The 12227-nt window shown below is 38.8% G+C and overlaps 1 protein-coding gene across 1 annotated transcript in view; it reads left to right on the forward strand.

The window, feature by feature from the left end:
* The window catches only part of KIF1A (kinesin family member 1A), a 2072061-nt gene that overhangs the window by 47594 nt on the left and 2012240 nt on the right, over positions 1–12227 (forward strand). The gene's annotated exons all lie outside the window — the stretch shown is intronic.

Here is a 12227-nt window from a genome sequence, read left to right on the forward strand (position 1 = left end):
TGTAGACATTTTTTCATAAAATGTTGTGGAATATATCAATTTAGTGTTTGTCAACATGTTTTTCATTCCTGTCTTATTTAACATTTTAAAATAAAACGTTTCTGGATCTGTGATGTTAAACCCTGAGAAGTATGTGAATTTCTCATAAAATGTTTTCGAGCTGCCTTTTGGCGGTGTGGGACAATGTTCCCATTGATTATAATTAAAAACATTTCAAGGATTAGCAGATTTATGCAAATAGTGATGCCCATAATGATTAAAGCCAACATTTCTTCATAGTTTGATGAGCTTTCTAAATAATCATGTTCTATAAATTTTGCTGACATTTCTAAATCTGACATCATATTATGAATATTTTCAAAGTCCCAATCATCAGAGAAAGTACTAGGTGATACATAGTCACTTAATGAAACCTTGAACTGATGTGGATATTTCAAGAGTTCAACCGGGCCATAGATTTCGTAATCAGTAGCGTCCCATGCTACACCACCAGGTATAGGAATGGCTGTGATGTTTACTGATGATAGTTCTCTTTTTTCGATGTGAGAAGATCTGTGAGGCTTTAGGACCAAGTTGATGTTCTGACTTGCTGTGTCCATTGAACTATAATTTCCATCAATGAATTTTCCCAATCTTAAAACCAAAATGAGCCAGAGTAGGAGGAAAAGTACACCTAACGCAATCCATAATTCAATCCGTGCTGAAGTCAGATATGTTTCTTTGAGCTGATGAAAGAGTTCAGTCACTTTTTCTTTGAAAGTTTTAGTTGCTGGCGTTTCTTCATGTTCACTTGGATCATCAGAAAAGTCATCGAAATTGATGAAGTAGCCAGATGCAGTTCTGTCAATTGTTGGAATTGCTTCCGGATTTTCATTAATCTTTGTACGTGTGTAGTCAGAGGCTTCATCATTGTAGATTGGTGTTTCTTGATGAACTGTTTCAATTTGGGTTTCAAGAGGCACAAGTTCCATGGCTTTGTTGCATAGTCCTTTTTTATTCACTGCAGGTTTATCAAATGTGATTAGTCTCTCAGTTTGAACCTCTTGAATTGTAGCAAGGTTTGGTCTTCTGCTACTTCTTGGGAGTCCACTGGGCCTACTACTTATTATTGGCCACATGATTGTGGTTTTACCAGGTCGATTGATACAACTCTGTTCTCCTTTTTACCAGTAAGGGGCGGTAGTACTACTGATCTTGTTCCGCTGATAGCTAAGACAGGTACTGCTTTTCTGTAAGAAGGCCCAAATTCCTTCTTCACCGCGATCTTTTCTCTGACCAGATCCCCAATCTTTGGAATCCAGACAGGTCTTGCTGGGACAGGTGGTTTTTCTTCAGTGGCCATTGGCTTTAGCTTTGTGTTACTTAGACTTCTTCTTGTTTCATTTAAGTCCTGTAAAACAGCCAAACGATCTTTGATATCAAAGGTTTTTTGTTCCACCACTGAAGTCTGACAATCGAGGTCACTGATGATCATTCTGGTACCAAACAAAAGTTCATGCGGAGTTATTCCCCCCAGATGATTTCTTGGCAGATTATTAAGACTACGTTGGACACTTGTTAGATGTTTGACCCACCCGTCACCCGAACCTAATACCCTCGCTGTTATAGATTGCTTTATGTCACGTTTTTTTCTCTCCACTACCGCATTTCCCTCAGGATGGAATGGACTAGAGTACCGCAATGCAATGCCCAGGCTGGTCATGGCCTCCTTGTAAGCTCGAGAGCTAAATGCAGGACCCTGGTCAGAATGTAGCATGCCAATTGCGTATGTGCCGATAAAGACTTGCAAATCTTTTATAACAGTTCTGGCGTCAGCCGAGCGCTGGGGCCACATCTAAATGAATCTCATCTTAATATTGATGGGATCACATTTTTCCGTATGGATGTCTGCGTGTAGATAGCCTAATGCTGTCTAATAGAGGTGTTTGGGCTGGTATCTGGTTCGGTTCACAACTGCAATCTCTGTTGCAGTCCTGACAATTCATTGCAAAGTTATAAATTTGCACGCTCATCCCCAGCCACCAGTATTGTGATTGTAATTCTATTAGAGATTTCAAGATCTCTTGGTGCCTCAGACCCATTCCCATGTGTGCTTCTTGAATCAAGTAAGCCCTCCGGTTCATGTATGGAATTACTCTGTCCCCACTCCAGGGATTCGAGCAAACAGAACGGAGTTCGCATCAATTATGTATGTATTTACGAGTGGATAATTTAGAGGTAACGCCGCATAGTTGCCTTTCATTGAGGCTTTTACTGCTAGTAGCGTTTCTCCATCTATTTGTTTTTTAGAACGCTTTTTTGTAGCTACGGAAGCCGGCTGAACCGCTGCCGCTGTGGCTCTGTTAGCCAATGAATTCCCTGCAACGTGAACGCCATCACGTCGAAGACTCTGCGTATGTATCACGTGAGTCTTTCGTAGTTCTTTTTGTAAAAGAACTACTTGTTCCCAAATTTTGTTATGCTTTATTGTGGCACCTGTCTCATCTTTGTAACCGTTCTTAATCCAGGTCTGCATGTAATTATTGTAAGACTGGACGCAGTAATGGGAGTCGCGCACTATTAGTGTGGGGAATTCGCGATCGGCATTTTCAAGCGCCATCTTTAAAGATCTTATTTCAGCTCGCTGAGCTGTACATTTTCTGAGTGATTCACTTTTAGTGACCATCGGTCTGAATTTACCTAAGCGCCAGCGACCTTTAACAATCGCGCATGCTGCATTGTAAACTTGTTTTTCCACAACGTAATGTTGTGCATATCTGTCCGTGTAGATTACACAGGTGTACTGTTCAAGAGGCAGAATTTCGATTGACAGAGGACATTCATGTTCGTATTCCAGATCTTCCAATTTTTTCATTTTTGGATCAAATGCGTGTTTCACGTCTGTTGCAGCAAGAGAATTTTCCCATTGTACCCATTTTGGATCTAAAGCTTTAGCATTTGGAATGCTTGGTCTTGTTACTGCCTCAAGGGCTGATACTGCTGTTAAAACAGATATGCTCTTCCCTTGTGCTAGGGGTCTTTGTTTTGCTACATCAGTTTGAACCACAGTCAGAATTTTTTCAGTAGAACTGAATTTCATTTCAGCTTGTGTGTACAAGTGTGATTTATAAGCTATTGTTCCCTTTTCTCCCTCATTAGAGGTTAGGTACGTAAATCCGCATCTTCCTGGGATCACTCGGATTACAAGGTTGCGATGGTTCGCGCGTGTTTGTAGTTTTGTTTTAGTTAACATATCTGTTTGTATTAATCTTAATATTTTTGTGTGTTTCTGAGTCCAATTAATTGGTTTGAAATCAGATTTTATTAATTCGTAGAGAGGTTTAACCCTCATTGCATAGTTTAGAATGTAAGTTCTTCCAAAATTCAGGAAACCTATAATTGATTGTAAGTTTTTCAGCGTCTTTGGAGCTTGGAGTACTGCACACTTCTCTAGGAAGTTGTCTGCTAGGCTTTTGCCTTCACTTGATAACTCATATCCCAAAAATAGGACTGTTAGGTGGGCAATTCGTGACTTTTTAAAGTTGAATTTATACCCTTCCGCTGCGAACTCAAGTATAATGGTGTTCACTCTTTTCAAGTGTGTCTCCAGGTCATCGTCTGTTAGATAGATGTCATCGACATAAGATAATGCCTCATCATCATACATTTGTAGCAACTCTGTTACCCTGGCTGAAAATAATCCTGGGCTGTTCTTGAATCCCTGTGGGAGACGACAAAATTGCTTTTAGGCCCCATACAGGAGAAAGCGGTCAAATACCTGCTTTCTGGTGCAATGTTTTGACAAAAGAAACCATTTGAAATATCTAATGTCGTTTTATATTTTTTGCGCCCAATGTTATTCATTAGTGCTGCACTGTGTGAGTTTTGTACTGCAAATGTTTTGCAACAAGAGTTTAGGTATCTGCAGTCCAAAACTAGACGATATGAATCGTCTGGCTTGGAGACAGGAAACAAAGTATTGTTCATTTGTGAGGTGCATGTTTCAATTACCCCCTGATATTCAAGTTGATCTAAGATCTCCCTGACTTGTTTTTTAGCTTCTTGCTTAACAGGATACTGCCTCTGTGCAGTAGGTTGATTTTTTAAGTGAATTTTATGGTGAGGAGAATCCTCATCCCATCCTACATGATTTTTATATAATGCAGGGGCTTGGGCCACTGCCCATTTTCTAGCATATGTGTATTTTTTATGAATTGGAATGTGATTTGAGAAGGAAGGCATAATCTTTTTTTCGCCATGTGGGCACTTCCTGACAAACTCTGGTGGCCAGTCTTTTTCTGCTAGAAGGATATCATAGCCTTTAGATAGGTTCTTCCAAAAGAGACCTTTTATTTTTCTAGTTTTGTCCCCTTCTATACGTAATGTTATTTCATATAATTTATGGGGCACACTAACTCTGGTGTCTGCAGTTTCCACTTGAATGTATTCATTCATGTCCACTGTCTCCAGAAGATTCATCAGGCTCTTGCGAGCTATGGTCACTTCTGCTGCGCTGTCTAGCATTGGTATATTTATACCTGGAAGGTGCTGAGTTTGACATAAGGTTGGACATAAGACGTCACTAAGAACGTACAGTTCTTTCAGGACTCCAGGAGTTCTTGGACAAATCAAAACAGAAGCAGGGGGAATTCCCGGGCTGCTGGAGGCTTGGTTTGTTTAAAGAACGCGTTGTGCTTTCTAGGAGTCTATGGGAGTAGCCTTGCCGTATTTGGACTGCATTGGCTATGACTAAATATGGATATGATTCTTATGCCTTTATAAGGATATGATTTGTTATAACCACATAAGGGCATAAATCAAAAGTACCTCAATTGGTGAAGAACCAGGAAGGGTTAATCACAGGTCATGGGTCAGGACCTAAAAGTGCAACTGAAATGCCAGCCGGAGTATCAATTGGGGAGCGCTAGGAGAAAGGATCAGGGACTGCTTAATAAGGTAGTGAGGGGCATGCTCTGAAGGGTGGCGATGGGAGCGAGAACTCACCTGTATAAACCGCGGATAGGCGTTTCATGATTAGCAAGGTAGCACACGGGTGTGTGAGGGAGGAAAGGGAATCAACTGGTGGTGCGTGGAAAATCCAGGCGACTGGAAGCTGTGGAAAATATGGATGGAGCCGTAAGTATGAATACTGCTGGTGTCCAGTGGTGAGCACAGCAAATAAAAATGCGCTCACCTGAGAAGCCGTGGATATGGCAGATTGGGGCAAGCTTGAGCCGGTGGTAAAATGGAGGTGTCCGGCAGCTGGGGAGAGAGAGAGAGAGAGAGAGAGAGAGGAGCATCAAGAGCAGATCCCGGTAGTCAAGATATACTCGGGATCGCGGAGTGCATGGCCACTTACCAGGGGGTTTAGTCATTGCAGGGGCAGTTATAGAGAGGTCCAGATGGGATCCTCTCAGGGATAGTCACCACGATCGGTGTGAGTCTGATTCTGTGGACCCGGTGTGGAGGTAATCAGGAAGTAACCTCCAAGCACGGAACTACGTCACTCATGGGTGTGTTTGTCTACGTGAGAAATTGAATTTAAAGAGACAGAATAGTATGGAGTGGGTGGAAGGCTGGAATACTGTGAGGAGAAGGAGAGAAAAGTGAACTAATAAAAAGTGGACAGGAGACTGGGGCAGAACCCGTATGTGACCAAAGAGGTAATAGTGGTCATTTAGTATTCAAAAATAGTATTCAGTTAGTAAACATGTGGACTAGATAGTATTCCCAAAAGGCAAAATATTTAAATTAGCGAATATCACTTCTACTCAAGTAGCATTCAAATGTGAAGGAAATGACTAGTAGTATTGCTTTTGATTGTTACAAGAAGACCAGTAATTGTGTGAGAAAAACAGCTGAATACTATAGTATATGCTGCACTCCAGTGACACAGGTTAAAAATAACATGTTCACTTCTGATGATCTCTATGTGATATGCTACAATCACCATGCTTGTGCTGCTTAACTTCTGGTAAAGGCAGTAGCTTTCACTACTATCATTATTTAGTTTTGGGTGACCCTCCTGATCGAACAATACTCCAATCCAGGAGACAGGCCTACGATCCGTGTTTGCCTATGACAACAAAAATTATCATTGGGGATCCAGACACCAGTACAGTTGAGGCACCCAGGGCAGGCCCCCTGTTCTTGCAAAATAGTCCATGCCCATTAACTCTTGGGCGTTCCCTCAGACCCTGTCTCCACTGCTGCTCTCCACTCCCAGAATCAAGTAGATTCAGAATGAATAGGAAGTGCTTTGCTTATCTAGATGTGCAATTATGGGTGTCTTCACCTCTCCAAGCTATGTTTGCTGCCGTCATGAGGCTTTTTGGGATGGTGCTCAAAACCTGGCTATTGTCACTCTGATTCACAGCATTCGTAAACTCCATATATTGCCACGGTATCTTACAAGGTCACTCCTGTGCTTTGGAGATAACAACTAAACATTCATTACCAGTGCACAGCTCTTTATTCACACACAAATGATTATGAGCAGTGACATTGACTCTGAGTCTCTTTTACTGCAAAAGACAGTCAGGTGCAGTAACAACAAATTAAGGAAAGAGTGCTGGTATGTATTTCAGCTACTGGCGATCTTTTCGGGTTCTATTAAAGATCATCGTTTTTCACCCATAAGATACAGTTAACAACAGGAAGCTGTGACTAAAGAGACGGGGCCAAAACATCTTCTCTGATGCATTTGGCTCCTACCAGCATTTGAAATGATTCTCTGTGGGTTGTCCAGCTCCACCATTCCTCTCTGTGTAACAGCTGTTGAAACAGATGTATGACTGTAGGCCATCTCACAGCAGAGCTGTTGAGTTCATATACTTAAGCAGTAAAACTTAAGCATTCCATATGAAGTGTGAGTGTGGAAGTAAACTTACTAGCGTGCACCTGTAAGTGCACCTGTAAATGCACGTGACCTCCACGAATTGCGGGTGAGTTGTGTTGGAGTGCAAGGTTTCTCTCCACCTTAATCGTCAAGAATACTCATCAGTTGATACCCAGCCTACTGGTCGATGGATCTTTGATGTCGATGAACATGTAAAGAGCTGTGATCAATATGAACGTTATCAAGTATCCTTTCTTCTAATTCAGTTAATAAAAAGAATTCATCTGAGTTGAAAGGGTTGCATTTTATCTCTTTTAGTTTGTCATTATTATAGAATTATTTTCCTAGTCTCATTATCAACGGTTAATATAATCAATAACTTGATATTTGGTACCAAGGTAAATCAATACATATTTGTCAATCATGCAATCAACACAATTATAATGCAACAAGCGTTTTCTATTCCCTAGTCTAATTGAATCAAGATTGGGTGTGCGGCCTCCCGTTGGGAGCTGAGGGGGAACCTATGGTGCCCCCCTATTGATCTCTGCACCTCATGGTAGGCACCTTAATGTGTCTGCCACAAGGTGCAGGGATTAACAGCACCTACCATTTCCCTATGGGAGCATGTATTTAGGCCGGGTTACAGCAGTAATGCATGCACCTATAGGGAAATGTAGGAATGCGCCTCAACAGTATTTGGTCACATCCTAATTAAGCGGTCGGGACTGCTGACTAGAGGTCGGTTGGCCCCAGGACCGAGATGGTGTCGGGCAGACTTAAGTCCACCCGACATCGTAATTAGCCCCTCAAAGCGAGAAGGAAAAGGTGTCAGTCCAGATACTCATGAAGTGTTCTGATGAGAGAATCAAACTAAAATAAAGCATGGAGCTTTAGTATAATAAACTGTAAAGTATTCTCAGATAAAATAACGGCAGACCAATAAAGAAGCTCAGATTTCTCATGAAGAGATGTCTAAGACACCCAAAGAGTTTCCTTTCAGCGAGTCGGGGAAGGGACACAGAATGAGATGCTGCTCTCAGTCTAAGGAAAATAATGAATGAAAATCTCTCTCTCCTGAGTCTAAAACCATGCAGTAATATTTCTATTAATTAATATTATTATTATTAATATTCTATTAATATTTCTACTCATTTTTTATTTTGCAACATTTATATTCTTTCTTCTTCATGTTGACCAAGAAGATTTCAGCACAATCCTAGAAACTGGTTTACTCCTTATCTTCTCACCAGAGTATACAGACATGTGTCCTTGAATGTTGCGGTACATCTTTCTTGTTTTCCAAAAACTTCTTTCCATGAATCATCCTTTCTTTTGTCTGTATCTTTTGCAGTGAGAACATTACTACCAATCATCTAATACACAACAAGTGTGTATTCACTACCTAATAAATAGGAGCTTCCATCATTGAAAGTATGCAACAAAGAAAACTAAAACATCTTGCATAACATGTTGTTCAATGTGAAAAACAGGCTTTTCAATATTAATATATTTCTGTTTAACATGGCACCATCAGTTATGTCAAGTTAATAATCCATGTTTCATGTCTGTGTTACAGGCCTATGGGTTTTAAGTATGTTTGTCTAGTATGAATTTTGCATTTGACTCATTTCATTTTTAAAGGTAAGCTTAACAAATTATTTTTAATAAAGCAGTTTGCCAATGACTATGTGAGCTGAAGCAGTTGACAGGCATGTTTTGTAACTATGTTACAAACCATTAAAGTAACTTTCACAGTAACAATAAGAATTTAAAATACATTGTTAAAAATAATCCATAAAGATTCAATTAACGTACAGTACAAATGGATTAATCACATAGTACAATGCAGCCCTCAATGTCAGCGATTTTTTGCTAGAGTATAAAGTGACCTGTGCGTACAAAAAGGTATATTAGAATTACCTAACAGTAGTGGAACAACTACATAATCCTATCAATAGGAGAAACAATGTAATCTGTATCCCTAGACACATAATGAAAGAGTGCAATCGCAATCTCATCACATTTTTTTCTAAAAGAATACAACAAAAACAAATAAATAATTGTATATTAAAACATTTTTAATTTGCGATTTGCCTGAGAAGATGTATAAAATCGTTAGACAACAGCTTTAGTTTTCCTCATATACCAGGTTGCCAATAAAACTTTGCTTACAGCAAATACAATTTTAGGAGTAGTATCAGTTTTTAAAATCCTGAAAACTGCCTGGTATCTGGTTATTCCCATGTCATGGGATAAGGGATGTATCCATTTACAACAAGAGTACGTATACTCAGGGCAAAAAATAATAGATGGGACTTGTTTTTATCATCCTGGCCACACATGGTGCAACCACTGGACACATGATCCTCACAGCATTTGCAAGTAAACAATCTTAATGGGAGAGTCCCAAAACGATAAAGTATATACAGGCTCTTGGCTATGGGAGATGGTATGAGGTCTGGATACTGCTCAAAAGGGATCCATGTTAAAATATCGATGCTAAGAATATCGATTAAAAAAATATTGATGTACAAATATCGATAACAAAAATATCGACTCCCTATACATAAACAGGTAAGTACAATAATATCGACACAAAAATATTGATGTCAAAAATACACAAGTCAAAAATATCGACCTAAACATTTACATAACTTAAATAAAATGAATTAAATATTATTACTATTAAAAAAATTCAATTTAATATATATTTCAACTAATTATAACAAACTTAATTTAATAAATATAAACACAAAAAATGTGTACATATACATATATTTACTTAAATATATTTCATTAACTATTAGCTTTATTTAAAGTATAAACTTTTTTAATTCTATAACAATAAAATATACACATATATAAATAATTTAAAATTAAATAAAATATTTTATATTTAATTAACACATTAAACTATTAAAAAAGAATAAAACATACATTTATTAACAAAATAAACACAATAGTAGTGAAAACATTGGATAGCGAGGGAGTAAAAATTACTATTCCAACTCCAGTAAATGGAACAGTAGGAGAACCGCTGGATAGCGGTGGGGTAAAAATGACTATTCCCACTCCAGTGAGTGCAACAGTAGGAAAAGCGCTGGTTAGCGGAGGGATAAAAATTACTATTCCCACTCCAGTGAGTGCAAAAGTAGGGAAAGCGTTGGATAGCGGAGGGGTAAAAATGACTATTCCCACTCCAGTGAGTGCAACAGTAGGGAAAGCACTGGATAGCGTAGGGATAAAAATTACTATTCCAAATCCAGTGAGTGCTACAGTAGGGAAAGCGTTGGATAGCGGAGAGGTATACATTATTATTCCTACTCCAGTGAGTGCAACAGTAGAGAAAGCGCTGGATAGCGGAGGGGTAAAAATTACTATTCACACTCCAATGAGTGCAACAGTAGGGAAAGCGCTGGATAGCGGAGGGGTAAAAATTACTATTCCCACTCCAGTGAGTGCAACAGAAGGGCAAAGCGTTGGATAGCGGAGGGGTAAAAATTACTATTCCCCGCTCCAGTGAGTGCAACAGTAGGCAAAGCGCTGGATAGCGGAGGTGTAAAAATGACTATTTCCACTCCAGTGAGTGCAAAAGTATTGTATTGTATTATATTGTAATTGCATTTATATAGCGCTTACGACCCCTGACGCGGCGTCTAAATGCTTTTTCGGCAAGTAGCACGCTACTCCGGGACCCATAGAGGATTATGTTGAATTAGTATAGTGAAACATGCAAGTACATTGTAAGTGGTGGATAGGTTAGTCAGTTTTTTGGATTTGGAATAATAGCTGAAGGATAGAGGAGGAAACAAATTACTATCCCGCTCCAGTTGAGTGCAACAGTAGGCAAAGCACTGGATAGCGCAGGGGTAAAAATGACTATTCCCACTCCAGTGAGTGCAAAAGTATTGTATTGTATTGTAATTGCATTAATATAGCGCTTACTACCCCTGATGAGGTGTCAAAGCGCTTTTCGGCGAGTAGCGCGCTACTCCGGGACCCATAGAGGATTAATGTTGAATTAGTATAGTGATAGTACGAGAAAAACAAGGGCCCCCTGATTCAGAAATAATCTAATTCCTAGGACAGGGAAAAACAGATTGCATATAACATTCCTAGGCAATAATACCAATAAAATAAGCGAAAGGTTGTATTGAAAATGGACATAAAAAAACACACTATTAAAAAACTTATATTTTAATGCACATTTAAGTTATAATCATACTACATTAAAACAAATTACACAATAATGTTGACACAAAAATAAAAAGAGGGGATTATTTAACACACTATAATTTGAAACAATAATTAAACAATTTAAAAACATATATTCAAGAGGTGGCAATTAATAACTTTAACTCAAAGTTATTAATTGCCACCTCTTGAATATATGTTTTTAAATTGTTTAATTATTGTTTCAAATTATAGTGTGTTAAATAATCCCCTCTTTTTATTTTTGTGTCAAAATTATTGTGTAATTTGTTTTAATGTAGTATGATTATAACTTAAATGTGCATTAAAATATAAGTTATTTAATAGTGTGTTTTTTATGTCCATTTTCAATACAACCTTTCGCTTATTTTATTGGTATTATTGCCTAGGAATGTTATATGCAATCCGAATTAGTATAGTGAAACATGCAAGTACATTTTAAGTGGTGATAGGTTAGTCAGATATTTGGATTTGGAATGATAGCAGAAGGATAGAGGAGGAAAAAAGGTTTATATTTATATAGCGCTTGTTACCCCTGATGCGGTGTTGAAGCACGCTATTCAGGAAGCCCATAAAGGATTAGTGGTGAGTTAAAATGGTGAAATATGAAAGTAATTTCAGTGGTAGATATTAGTCAGTTATTTGGAGTGAGAAGGATACCGAAGGGATAAAAGGGGAAGAAAGGTATGCATTTATATAGCACTTGTTACCCCTGATGGATGTTGAAGCGCTTTCCTGGCGAGTAGCACGCCACTCTGGAACCTATAAAGGATTAGTGTTGAAAATTAGTTTAGTAAAATATGAAGTAATTTGAGTAGTGGATAGGTTATTCAGTTATTTGGGTAGAGAAGGGTAGGTGGCCGGATAGAAGCGGGAAAGAGGTTTGTATTTATAAAGCGCTTGCTACCCCTGATGGGGTTTTGAAGCGCAAGTAGCATTCTACTCTGGAACCCATAAGGATTAATGTTGACTTAGTATGGTGAAACATGAAAGTAATTTTAGTGGTGGATATGTTAGTCAGTTGTTTGGTTTGAGAAGGGTTGGGGAGGGGTAGAAAAGGGAAAAGGTTTGCATTTATATAGCGCTTGTAACCCTGATGGGGTGTTGAGACACTTTTTTGGAGAGTAGCACGCTACTCTGTAATCCATGAAGGATTAGTGGTGAATTAGTATATTTGAATATGGAATTTGAGAAG

The sequence above is a fragment of the Lissotriton helveticus genome, chromosome 11 (assembly GCF_964261635.1).
Source record: "Lissotriton helveticus chromosome 11, aLisHel1.1, whole genome shotgun sequence".
NCBI lineage: Eukaryota > Metazoa > Chordata > Amphibia > Caudata > Salamandridae > Lissotriton > Lissotriton helveticus.